This window comes from Apodemus sylvaticus, chromosome X, assembly GCF_947179515.1.
Source record: "Apodemus sylvaticus chromosome X, mApoSyl1.1, whole genome shotgun sequence".
NCBI lineage: Eukaryota > Metazoa > Chordata > Mammalia > Rodentia > Muridae > Apodemus > Apodemus sylvaticus.
The window spans coordinates 130046622-130059190 of NC_067495.1; positions in this window are offsets into that span (position 1 = coordinate 130046622).

Genomic DNA, 12569 nt, shown 5'->3' on the forward strand with positions numbered 1-12569 from the left:
AAAGCTTCTTTCATTCATTTCACCAGGAAAATTGGAAAGTGTGTTTTTCAGGACTGTGTTTCCTTGGGGGACGTTTGGTGTGAGCTGAGTGGAGGATCTCTTTACAGCAAGCCCTCACAGATGCAGAACCAAACCTCAAACTGGCCACTTGAACTAGCCAGTTCTTAGAAGCCGGGTCCCTCTACACAGACGACCCTTGTCCCTTAAGCACCACAACTTTTCTATCTTTAAAATATACCTGTAGTTAGAAACTCCCTTTCTATTGGATGCTCAGTGCAGTCCAAGTGACTTTCAAAAATAATACAGATTGTCAGTCTTGCCTCTCAGGAGTTGAGAGCAAATCTCTACTGCTGAAGACAGCACAACCTTAGGACACAGGACTTAGATGATTCTAGTTGGATTTGACCTGAAAGTTTTTCCTTGTAGTTTAGTGTCCATGGTTCCAGAAAATACTAAGAAAAATGCCAAGGGAGGAAATAAGTTGAACAATTTTATCCAGATGTGGCACCTATGAACCACAACAATTACTAACATAAGATATGCATGGCACTCATGTGTTGGTGGCATCCAACATCTATCTCATTTGGCATAAGGCTTACTCACCAGGAGGGAAATTATTTCAGCTGCTGGAAATGGAGCCAGCTTCCGAGGACTAGTAAGGTAGTCATTAGTTACCACCACTTATCAAAGAAGGCTCTCTTTATAGTAACTGGAGTGTCATAGAAACCCACAACTAAACACAATATAGACGTCAACAAATTGTATGGAGCCCGGCCTTGATGGATCCATCTATATTACAGCTTCTGTATATGTGATTCAGGGAACTACTAATGAAGAGGGGCCAAAAAGATTGTCAGAGGCAGAACACTGAGAAGTCTGCTGTGAAGCAGGTTCTGCTGAAAATGACTATATAGATAAGACTGGGACAATAGTGGCATCAGTGGACATGTTAACATGGAAGGTGAATATTTTCTCAAGGTGAATATTTTCCTCTAGACAAAGGAATGCAGACAAGTAATGACAGCTGGAAGAAGAATTAGCCTCTCCCAAAGATCCTTTCCCAGGGATGAGGTCCCTTAATGGTGGTTCAATGCAGAGTGGTCAGCCCTGAAAACATATACACACAAATGGCAAAATACTGGTACATATATGTAAGAACAATACATATGACATATATATGCATATATACACAAATATACATATATGTAACAATAATAAAGAAAAGGAAGCTATCAACTTTCGAGTGGTAGGGTGGGATATGAGAGGAATTCCAGGAAGGGTACTGTCTTAGTCAGGGTTTCTATTCCTATACAAACATCATGACCAAGAAGCAAGTTGGGGAGGAAAGGGTTTATTGAGCTTACACTTCCACGTTGCAGTTCATCACCAAAGGAAGTCAGGACTGGGGCTCAAGCAGGTCAGGAAGCAGGAGCTGATGCAGAGGCCATGGAGGGATGTTTCTTACTGGCTTGCTTCCCCTGACTTGCTCAGCCTGCTCTCTTATAGAACCCAAGACTATCAGCCCAGGGATGGCGCCACCCACAAGGAGCCCTCCCCCCTTGATCTCTAATTGAGAAAATGCCCCACAGCTGGATCTCATGGAGGCAGTTCCCCCAACTGAAGCTCCTTTCTCTGTGATAACACCAGCCTGTGTCAAGTTGACACACAAAACCAGCCAGTACAGGTACCTCAGAGGGTTCTTAAGGGAGGAAAAAGAAGAGGGAAAAGTGATGTTAGTTTACTTTAATTAAAACTATTTGATTTCATTCTTGATTTCTTCTTTGATCCATTAGTTGTTTACTGTCCAGGAAATTTTGTATTTTCTAGAGATTTGTTTGCTGTCAATTTTAAGTTTTATTGCATTGAGGTTAGATAGGAAATCTCAAACTTTTTGAATTTGTATTGATTTGTTTTGTGTCCCTAGATATGGTGTATTTTGGAAAAGCTTCCATGTGTTGCTGAGTAGAATGTGTTTGGATAGAATAGTCTGTAGATATCTGTTATGTCTACTTGATATATTATGTTAATTAATTCTGATTTTTCTCGGTTTACCTTTTGTCCAGATGACTTGTCTGTTGGAGAAGATTGAGTGCTAAAATCACCTACTGTTGATGGATTGATGCCAATCTGTGTCTTATCATTCAGTAGTAGAATTTTTTTTTATGAAATTGGGTGCCTCAGAGTTTGGTACATATGTTTTTAGGATTGTTCCCTTGATTGGAATGAAGTGTTCCTCTTTATCTGATTAGCTTTAGTTTGAAGTCTATTTTGTCAGATATTAGGATATATTCAGGTTGGATGTGGCAACCCAGTAGGAGAAAGACTGCCCATGAAGTAGGCTAGAGTCAGAGCCACTGCACTCAATACTCTTGCTCCCACTGTTAGGCGTGCTACCAGAACACCTGGCTACACAAGCATAAGGTATATGCAGAGGACATAGTTAAGACCCACATAGGGTCCTGTTTGTCATTTTAGGTTCTCTGAGCCCCCATGAACACTGCTTAGTTGATTCCGTGGGCCATGTTCTCATGGTGTCCTCAATCCCTCTGGCTCCTACAATCCTTCCTCCTCTTCAGTGGAGCTCCCCTGCTTGTGCCTAATGTTCTGCTGTGGGTCTCTGGATCTGCATTGGATGAAGCTCCATTTACTGTCTATCTTAGTGTCTGCTATTGTTCTGTTTGGGAAGGTGTCTCCTGTGCCAATGTGTTCAAGGTTATTTCCCACATTCATGTCTATCAAGTTCAGTGTATCTAATTTTATGTTGAGATATTTGACCCACTTGACCTTGAGTTTTGTGCTGGATGATAGATATGGATCTATTTGCATTCTTCTATATGCCAATATCTAGTTAATCCAGCACTATTTGTTTTCGATGCTTTCTTTCTTTTTCACTGTATATTTCAGGCTTCTTTATCAATATTCAGGTGTCTATAGGTGTGTGGCTTTACTTGACAGTCTTCAGTTTGATTCTGTCAATTCACCTGTCTCTTTTTATGCCATTACCATGTGTTTTTATTACTATAGTTCTGGAGTACAGCTTGAAACCAGAGCTAGAAATACTTCCAGATGCTCTTTTATTGTACAGGATTGTTTTAGCTAGCCTTGATTTTTTCCATGTGAAATTGCATATTATTGGCATAAAAGCAGACATGTTCATCAATGGCATAGAACTGAAGACCTAGACATTAACCTACATACCTATGGACATCTTGGTGATGATGTGGAGACAATAACTTTTATATGCTGCTCTTGAGGATATCAACTAATATATTTGCTGTGGGAATCAGTAGGGAAGCACCTCAAAAAGTAAAAAACAGGTTTGGAGAGATGACTTAATGGTTCAGAGCACTGACTACCTTGCAGAGGACCCCAGTTTGATTTCCAAGATCCACATATATGTTGCCCACAATAATTTTTAATTATAGTTCCAGGTATCTGACTCCTTCTTACGATTTCTGTGGTCACTAGGCACATGTGGTCCACACATATACCCACAGACAAAACACTTCTACATATAAAATAAAGTAAAAATAAATAAAACTTAAAACCCTAAAAATAAGACTGACACATTATTCAGTTATATAAAACATGAATTTATACTACAAATAGTCGGTCTTGTCTGCTTAATGGGATTAGAATAACCTGGATGTCTCTGATGGGAATTTTGGAGAGATTTAATTGAGATGTGAGGATTTGCTCTGGGTGTGGGTGAAATCTTTCTACTTGTTGGTGTTTCAGACTGAATAAAGAAAAGAAATGAGCTAAATATCAGCTTTCATCATTTTTTTTTGCATCCTGACTGTGAATAAAATGTGACCAGATACTTCATGCTCCTGCTGTCACTTCTTCCCAACCAGAATAGACCTATGGGGTGCAATGAACCTTTTTCCCTTTAAGTTGCTCTCTGTCAGTTATTTTATTGTATAATTAATAGAAAGAGGATTCTAAGCCAGCATTCCAAAGAAACTTGTCCATCCACTTTTTTATAAAATTATTTATTTTTTTGTACTCCATATTTTATCCCCCGACCCCATCCACCCTCCGACTGTTCCACATCCCATCCCTCTTCCACACCCCCTGTTTCCACATGGACATACCCATCCCCCACCCCACCTGACCAACTCCCTGGGGCCTCCAGTCTTGAGGGTTAGGTGCATCATCTCTGAATGAACACAGATCTGGCAGTCCTCTACTGTATATGTGTTGGGGGGCCTCATGCCAGCTGGTGTATGCTGCCTGTTTGGTGGTCCAGTGTTTGAGAGATCTCGGGGGTTCAGGTTAATTGAGACTGCTGGTCCTCCTACAGGGTCACTCCTCTCCTCAGCTTCATCCAGCCTTCCCTAGTTCAACAACAGGGCTCAGCAGCTTCTGTCCATTGGTTGGGTGCAAATATCTGCATCTGACTCTTTCAGCTGCTTGTTGGGTCTTCTAGAGTGCAGTCATGCTAGGTCCCTTTTTGTGAGTGCTCCATAGCCTCAGTAATAGTGTCAGGCCTTGGGACCTCCCCTTTGAGTTGGATCAGTGCACTTTTAAGAAATTTTAATTTTTGCTGTATGATTCACCATAGCCAAGATATTGCTCTAGCCTAGAGGACTAGTTAGTTCAAATAATCTCAACACAAACTAGAGTCATTTGTGAACAGGTATTCTCAAATGAGAAAAATGCCTCTATAAGACTGACCTGTGGGGAAGACCAACAGAGTCAACTAACCTGGAACTAACCTGGATGCTTTGGGCTCAGTGAGAATGAACCACCAACCAAAAAACATACGGGGCTGGACCTAGGCCTCTCAGCACATACATAGCAGATGTACAGCTTGGTCTTCATATGGGTTCCTGACAACTGGAGGAGAGGGCTATCTCAAAAGCTGTTGCCTATTCCTGGAATAACTTCTTCTTCTTTTTTAAAAAGATTTATTTATTATATGTAAGTACACTGTAGCTGTCTTCAGACACCAGAAGAGGGTGTCAGATATCATTATAGATGGTTGTAAGCCACCATGTGGATGCTTGGGTTTGAACTCAGGACCTTCGGAAGAACAGTCAGTGCTCTTACCCACTGAGCCATCTCTACAGCCCCCGGAATAACTTCTTCTAGCTGGACTTCCTTGACTGGCCTCAGTAGGAGAGGATGCACCTAACCTCACAGAGACTTGAGGTGCCAGGGTGGAGCAATACCAGCTTAGAGGAGAAGGGGAGGGGGTATGGGGGAAGGATTGTGGGAGGGGGTGACAGGAAGGTTGGCAGGGAGCTGGATGTAAAGTGGGTAAGTAAAAAAGAAAATTAAATTAAATTTTCAAAAGATGGCCTGTGGGGCAGTTTCTTTATTAGTGATCCATGGAGGAGGGCCTGCCTTCTATGAGCAAGCAGGGTGAGCAAGCCATGAGGAGCAAGCAAGTAAGCAGCACTCCTTTATGACCTCTGCGTCAGCTCCTGACTCTAGGTTGCTTCCTTGACCTAGAGACCTAGTTGTTGTCTCAATGATGGGCTATACACTATGAGAAAAAATATGTCCTTTCCTCTTCATATTACTTTTGGTCACACTGTTTTATCACAGCAATGACTACCCTAACTAAAATATAAAAAAATATAACTTTCAGCTATAAAGTGGATAAAACTGCAGATCGTTATGCTATAAGAAATAAGGTACACTTAAAAAAATCATGTTCAGAATCTATCTCTGTGTGTCTCTTGTCTCTCTTTCTCTGTGTTTAGGATATGAAATTTTAATAGGTATTGCAAGATGGGAGGATGATATGTAAAAGGAGAGTGGCAGGGTCGACATGATAGTGACATACTTAATGACACAAAAGCAGAAGAAGGTACTATTTGGAGGGACAAAATAGTGATGGAGGATGGGGAAAGCAGTGGTATAAATAAGAATTTAGTTATAGATGTGTATAAAACCATAATGCAACTTCTGACTTTGTATGCCAACTAAAAAGAAATTAAGTTAAAACCGAACTATAAGTTAAAGGTGAACCATAAATAGATAAAGTTCTGTTGTTGAGTAAGCACATATTTTGGTTGCAGGACATGGAAAAATTAATCTAGAACTAAGTTGAGAGCATCCTTTGTCATAGCTAACATTCCTAATGTCAAAAGGTTCTATGCAGGCAGCAGGAGAAGAAAATGATCTTACCCAGCTGTAAGCTAAGGTTCTGAGGAACCCTGTGAGCTACACTAACACACATCCAGCAAGATATGTCCTCTGATGCTGTAGTGGCCTGACCTCCATTGGAGTAGCTGACAACTCTCTGATTGAATCTGAGGCCTGCTTAACTGAAGCAATACATGCCAGGTAATTTAAACCTGGTCAAATGATGCCAGGGAGAAACTTGATACTAGTATCTTACTGTATGGAAATAATGTTAAACTGTCTCCAAAATAGTTATGTTTATACCCCTAGATTAGTGCTTCTCTCAGCCTTTGTCAGAGAAATTTCCAGTTGCTGTAGTAAGGGTTAATGCAAAGACTCAAAACAGATTAATGTACAGAGAATCTCTTATGCACTGTGTGGAAGCATCGCCTGTCAATTAAAAGCTGTTGGCCTATTAGTGTAGGCAGGAAATAGGAGGTGGGAGTTCCATCAGGAAGAAAGGATTCTGGGATAGAGTCAAGCCGGGGAGCCGAAACTCTGAGGAAGGTGGTAGCATGAACCCGAGGAGATGTAACTAACCATGTGGCAGGCCTAAGAATAGAATAAACAAGGTAATTGAGTTACAAGTTAGCAGAAAAAAGTCCAATTTTTGGCCTAGTTAATTCTTCATAAACAATTCAGTCTCAGAGTCATTTATTTTGGGAACTGAGGATTCGGTGGAAAAGCCCACAGTTACAGGTCAAAGTGCTGAGAATAAGGGACCTTTGTGTGCTCATCCCTAAATGGAACATCTGTATCATGCACTTCAAAGCTCGTGGAACATCGTGGCAGAAAGGATGGAAAAAAATGTTAAGAGCTCAAAGATGTGGAAGAGTGCTGTGGGATGCTGTTTTCTGCACATGACAAGCACGATGAACCCATTAACTCACAGAAACATTCGCGACCTGAACAAGGTCCGGCCTATCAACATTCCATCACTGACTGGGGAGGGCCTCCTAAGGCCCCACAAGTCTCTGAGGACCTATAAGGAGATTTTGCCTTGGGGGAGAGGGAGGAGCCATACAACTCAGAGGTGTAGCCACTGTCAATTTTTCTTTGCTGTAGTAGACACAAACTGCTATCCAGGCTCAGATAAATAATCCTAAATAAACTGAGTGGGTAGATAAAATACACATCAGAGTTCAAGAGAAATAAAGAAGAAGAAGAAGGAAGAAGAGGAGGAGGAGGACGAAGAGGGATTTACTGAGTGGTAAGAGACAATGTTATGGAGGGTGTAAAACTAAGGCATATTGTGCAAATAAATATTTGTGAAATTATGTAAAAGTAAATTGAAAAGGCAAATAACCCAGAGACAAAGAAATGACTGATTGATTATAATGCTCAAATGGAAATTTGAAAAACACAAATGATCCTTGACAAAATAAGGGTAATTTTTAAATGATTATTAAAAAGAAGATAATATGTTAATATCACATAAACCAGAGAAATTAGTGAAAGATAAATGACTTTGGAATTATGTTTTTGTATTTATAGTGACCTCCAAATTTTGAAAAGGTCAAATTCCATTCAGTGGTCCAAAAATTCTTAATCATATGCAGCAAAATAGCTTCAGTTTACCTCTTGCCTTGTGTAAAATTAATTACCTGTTGTAGACTAAAATTATTATCTAGCATTCTTAATATTATAGATGACAATATTAGAAAAGCTCTGTATCTTGGTTTACGTAAAATGTTTTTAGATGTAACAAAACTCATAATCCCTAAAAATAAAGTGATTAATGGGACTTCATCAAAGCTATAAAGTTTTGTTTGCAGGACATGCAACCAAGAGACTGAAAGAAAGACATTGTGATGTTACAAGTTTTATGCCTTGACTATATAAGGCTTTCATACACAGACATATGGATATCCAGAATATATAAATTGGATTTAATTATTCTGAGTTTTCAAATTGGGTGAACTATTTGCATAGATAGTTCACCCATGAAGGCATTGGACGGCAGGCAGTAAGCACATAAAATATGCTCAGACTCATTCTTTATTGGGGAAATGAAAGTTACAAACATTGAATGTGTGTTCCATCACACACCCGTTCCATCTGCTAAAACTGACAAAACTAACTATGTCAAAGGTTGGCAAGAATGTGGTCCAACTGGAATCCTCATGTACTGTCTGTGGAAATGTAAAATGTCAAAGCTTTGGAACACCAGGAGTTTCTTAAAATGTAAGTATCTGTTTGCCATATAATCCAGACATTTTATACTTTTTTCATCCAAGAAAAGCAAAAGTTATATTCCTGCAATGATTTGTACATAAATATTTGTATCAGCTTCTCCCTCAGTCTTTCCCCCACTTCCAATCTCCTCCCTTTTTTCCTCTTTGCTACATTTTCTCAGGCTGGGTTTGGGCTCCTGAACTCAAGTGAATCCATCTGCTTCAGTCTCTGAACTCGCCAGGCCCCAGGATCTGATTCTTTCTCTCTTGTTATGTTATAAATACACCTGCATGCTAATGCACAACAGAAGGCACAGAGATGACATTGTATACAATCTACATAGGCTTGGAAGCTGAACACCTCACAGGGAGAGTAAAACAAAAGTGAGTGACCAGCAGGAAAAAACAGTCAGTAATCTGGAGCATTTATCACTTGATTAGTAAACAAGAACCTGAAATTGACCTTATTTAGACCTAGTTGTCCCCCAAGCCCTAGGATTCCTCTGGTGTAAGGTCCTGGATTGTATTTGCATCTGGGCATAGCTCACACCATTTGGGTCTTGCAGGAAAACTGGACGGCACAAACATGGAGGATGCATTCCTGAGTTGAGTTGTAGTGGATTTGCTGCATGGCTTTTATTGCAATCTACTGCAAGAACAACAGGAATTTGGTGCATTGGTTGTTGCTGCAGCACATGTAACTCCATGGGTTCTGGATGATGCAACTGGCAAATCTCACCCCTTTATGATGTTCAGGTGCAGCCACTAGCACACATCCTAGCAGCAGAGAACTCCATCCTTGAAAGCTAGCTTCACATAGAACTCATTATGGAGTCTCTCAGTGGAGTCTACAAGATGAGAAAACCCTGAATCAAAGTTTCTTGTTTGTGATTTGTCAATTGATAACTGTCTCTTGAAGGTAGGGATGGCTTTGAACTGAAGATGCGGATGGCTATGCCTGATAGGAACACTTTTGAGACTTGTATGGCATCTCACTAAATCATGCACTAGACTACACAGTGAAAAAGATTCTCATCACTTTGTACAGGAAACTCCTACCTCTGAACCTAAATCTTAACTCCTTTAATTGGTTAAGGGAAGCTGTAAGAGAGGCAAGTATGATGCTATTGCTTCATATGGGGAAAATATCTTTCTATGCACAGAATGGCACTGCTCTGTACCAACTTATTGCCATTGGTCTTACTGCAAGAAAGAAGGATATTCTAGTACCACAAGCAATGAAGTGGAATAGGCATTCCCCCTATAGCAATAAGGCCTGGCAGGGCCACAAGCTGTATATCTCACAGATGCTGTTCTTATTGATGGCACTATATCCAGGGGTGGTGAAGCCTTTGGGCCCAGAGTCTTCTATGGGCTATCAGATAAGGCAGGGAATGGGACAGTCTGTTGGCCTTACAGATAGTACACAGTGGGATGAGCTGCTTTTGCTACCTTAGATCAACTTTCTTTGCAATAGCTCAAATCTGTAAACAATTCAAATGCACATCATAATGTTCGCATATAAATGGTTTATTCAATACAGTGGGATATTTTCTAAAAGGAATATAGTATCAATGTATGCTGAAACATAAATGAACTCCCAAATGATTATATACTATAACTTTAAGAAGCCAGGAAGAAATAATGGTCTATCATTCCATTTATGTTAAGATCTGGGAAATGCAAATATATGGGCATATGAATAGATGAAGATCAGAAGTTTCTTAAGTTGATGAAGGATGGGGGAAATAGTAGTGTATTGGTTAATTCTCTCATCTCTGTGAACTCTGCTTCCCCATTCCTCTGTAATGTAAAAGCAATAGCATCATACTTGCCTTTCTTACAGTTTCTCTTAACCCATTAAAGGTGTTGAGATTTAGGTTCAGAGGTAGGAGTTTCCTGTGCAAAGTGAACTGTAGTTTCGGTCAGGCTTGAAATATAGTGATGAGGAAGGCTTAGCAGTGATTGGTTTCATAGCAGCTGTTCATTCAGATCTTACTATGCTAGAAAGCTGAGAGAAAGAAGAAAGCCAAGCTCTAAACCTCAAGCCCACTCTCTCAGGGGCCCACTTCCTGCAGGTAGACACCTCCACTTGATAGGGGCTACAACACCACCAGCTGAGTCCACATTGTCTAAACACAGGAGTTTGTGGCAGACAGTTCACAGTCTAATAAGTTAGAAGGAAAAATTCCTAGAGGACCCACAGATACTTTGGAGATATTAAAGAGACATTATTTGTTTCAGTTGTGAATAGAATTTCATGATTATGCATATATGAATATCATCCACTTGTACATTTTAAATATATATAATTCTGATTCAATAAATATGCTATTTAAAGGAAAAACAATTTAGTAGAATGCATACCTACAATAATTGCAGAATTTATTGATGGCCAAAAGGTGTCCATTCATTTTAATGTTCCTCTTTCATGACCCATCTGATGTTTCTTTTATAGTCTGCCAAAACCTTGCCTCATTGTTTTCTACCTTTATGTTTCAGAAAGATCTCAATTTTAATTCTTCCTGAATCTTAGAACTTAGTGTTCACATCTTTACTGGCCTGTCATAGTTTCTCAGCAAACATATATTCAGGAAACATGAATAGTAAGAAGCATATTGGTAAATTCTGTAAGGGTGAGACATAATATTTTTGACCCTAATTATTAGTGACTATCTACCTCACTCCCTTCCTTAGCAGTTAGGTTAATCACCATGACTACCGAGCAGTGTCTCTTTCTCTCTTGTTGGTGCAGTATGAGATAATCCTGACATCAATGAGCAGTTTCAGTTCCCAATTTATCCTAGTCAGGATCTTCCTCCCTAATTGAAGCATAACTCTGTTGGGCATGAGGATCTCCAAATTCACAAATACTGAGGTTTCTGTATCAACAAGCAAATACAAAATTACATAAAAATGGACAGTGAGGTGTTTAAAAATGGTTGCTATACATAAAGTTGATGACCTGAGTTCAATATCTGATACCCACTGTGGAAGAAGAGACCCTATTCCTGAAGTTTGTCTCCCACATCCAGTCCATGGCATGTGCACACCTACACTCATAGATCTCATGAACACAGAAAAAAATGATAATAAATACAAGAATTAAAAGTTTAAAATTGGGGCTGGAGAGATGGCTCAGAGGTTAAGAGCACTGACTGCTCTTCTGAAGGTCCTGAGTTCAAATCCCAGCAACCACAATGTGGCTCACAACCATCCGTAATGAGATCCTACGCCTTCTTCTGGGGTGTCTGAAGACAGCTACAGTGTACTCACATATAATAAATAAATAAATCTTTTTAAAAAAGTTAAAAATTACGTACACATATATACATACGCCTACAGTAAAAAAAAAAAAAATTATTGAGGAATAATGTAGGAAGACCTGACAAAGTATATATTGCATCTTGTAGTTGAACACTGATCCAACTGGCTTTTTTGGAACTAGAATTGACCCTTATGAAGTTCATACTCCACTGGTCTGTCATTTGGGTGATGGATTAAAAGAGAAGAGCAATAAGTTCTGTAGATTTATGTCTATTGTCACACCATCACTCTTCCCTTCCTATAAAACAAGCTCATTGGTTAGTATTGTATTAAATGTCACAAAAAATGAACAAGGCTTTTTAAGTTGTCATAATGTGTGAGAATTCTCTCTCAAAGCTGAGAGAATTAATACATAAAAAGGATACTTGTTCTATTGTCTTACATGACAGAGTCTGGTTAACCTAACTGGCAGTCTGTGCAGAAGAGGTGGCAGACCCAGTGGCTTCTCTGTCCACGAGGCTGGCATGTCATCAGTTCCAATCTGGCCCTGAAGCTCTGGAGGACAACTAGAGAGCCGAAAGCTAGAAGGAGCTGTGTTCTGATATAAGCCAAGAATGACAATGACACTGGCAGAAATGACAGTGGCAGCAGTGCTGGAGGCAGCAGGGATGAATGAACAGAGTAGATGAACTTACCAGCAAGATGTGAAAGCAAGCAGGCAAAAACTTTCCCTTAGAACTTACACCTACCTGCATTGCTACTGGAAGGAGCATTCAAATGGGGGAGGCTTCAGCCCATTTCAGTTAAACTAATCACCCCAAACCTCCCCACACATGTGTGCAGAGGCTTGCCCTTTACTTGATTCCAGATCTAGTCAAGTTGGCGACCAAAATTAACATCACACACATACACAGTGACTATTGTCAGGGTAGACATATCTGTATCTAAAGTATATATGATTTTGTGAGGAGGGATAATCTCCACATGATG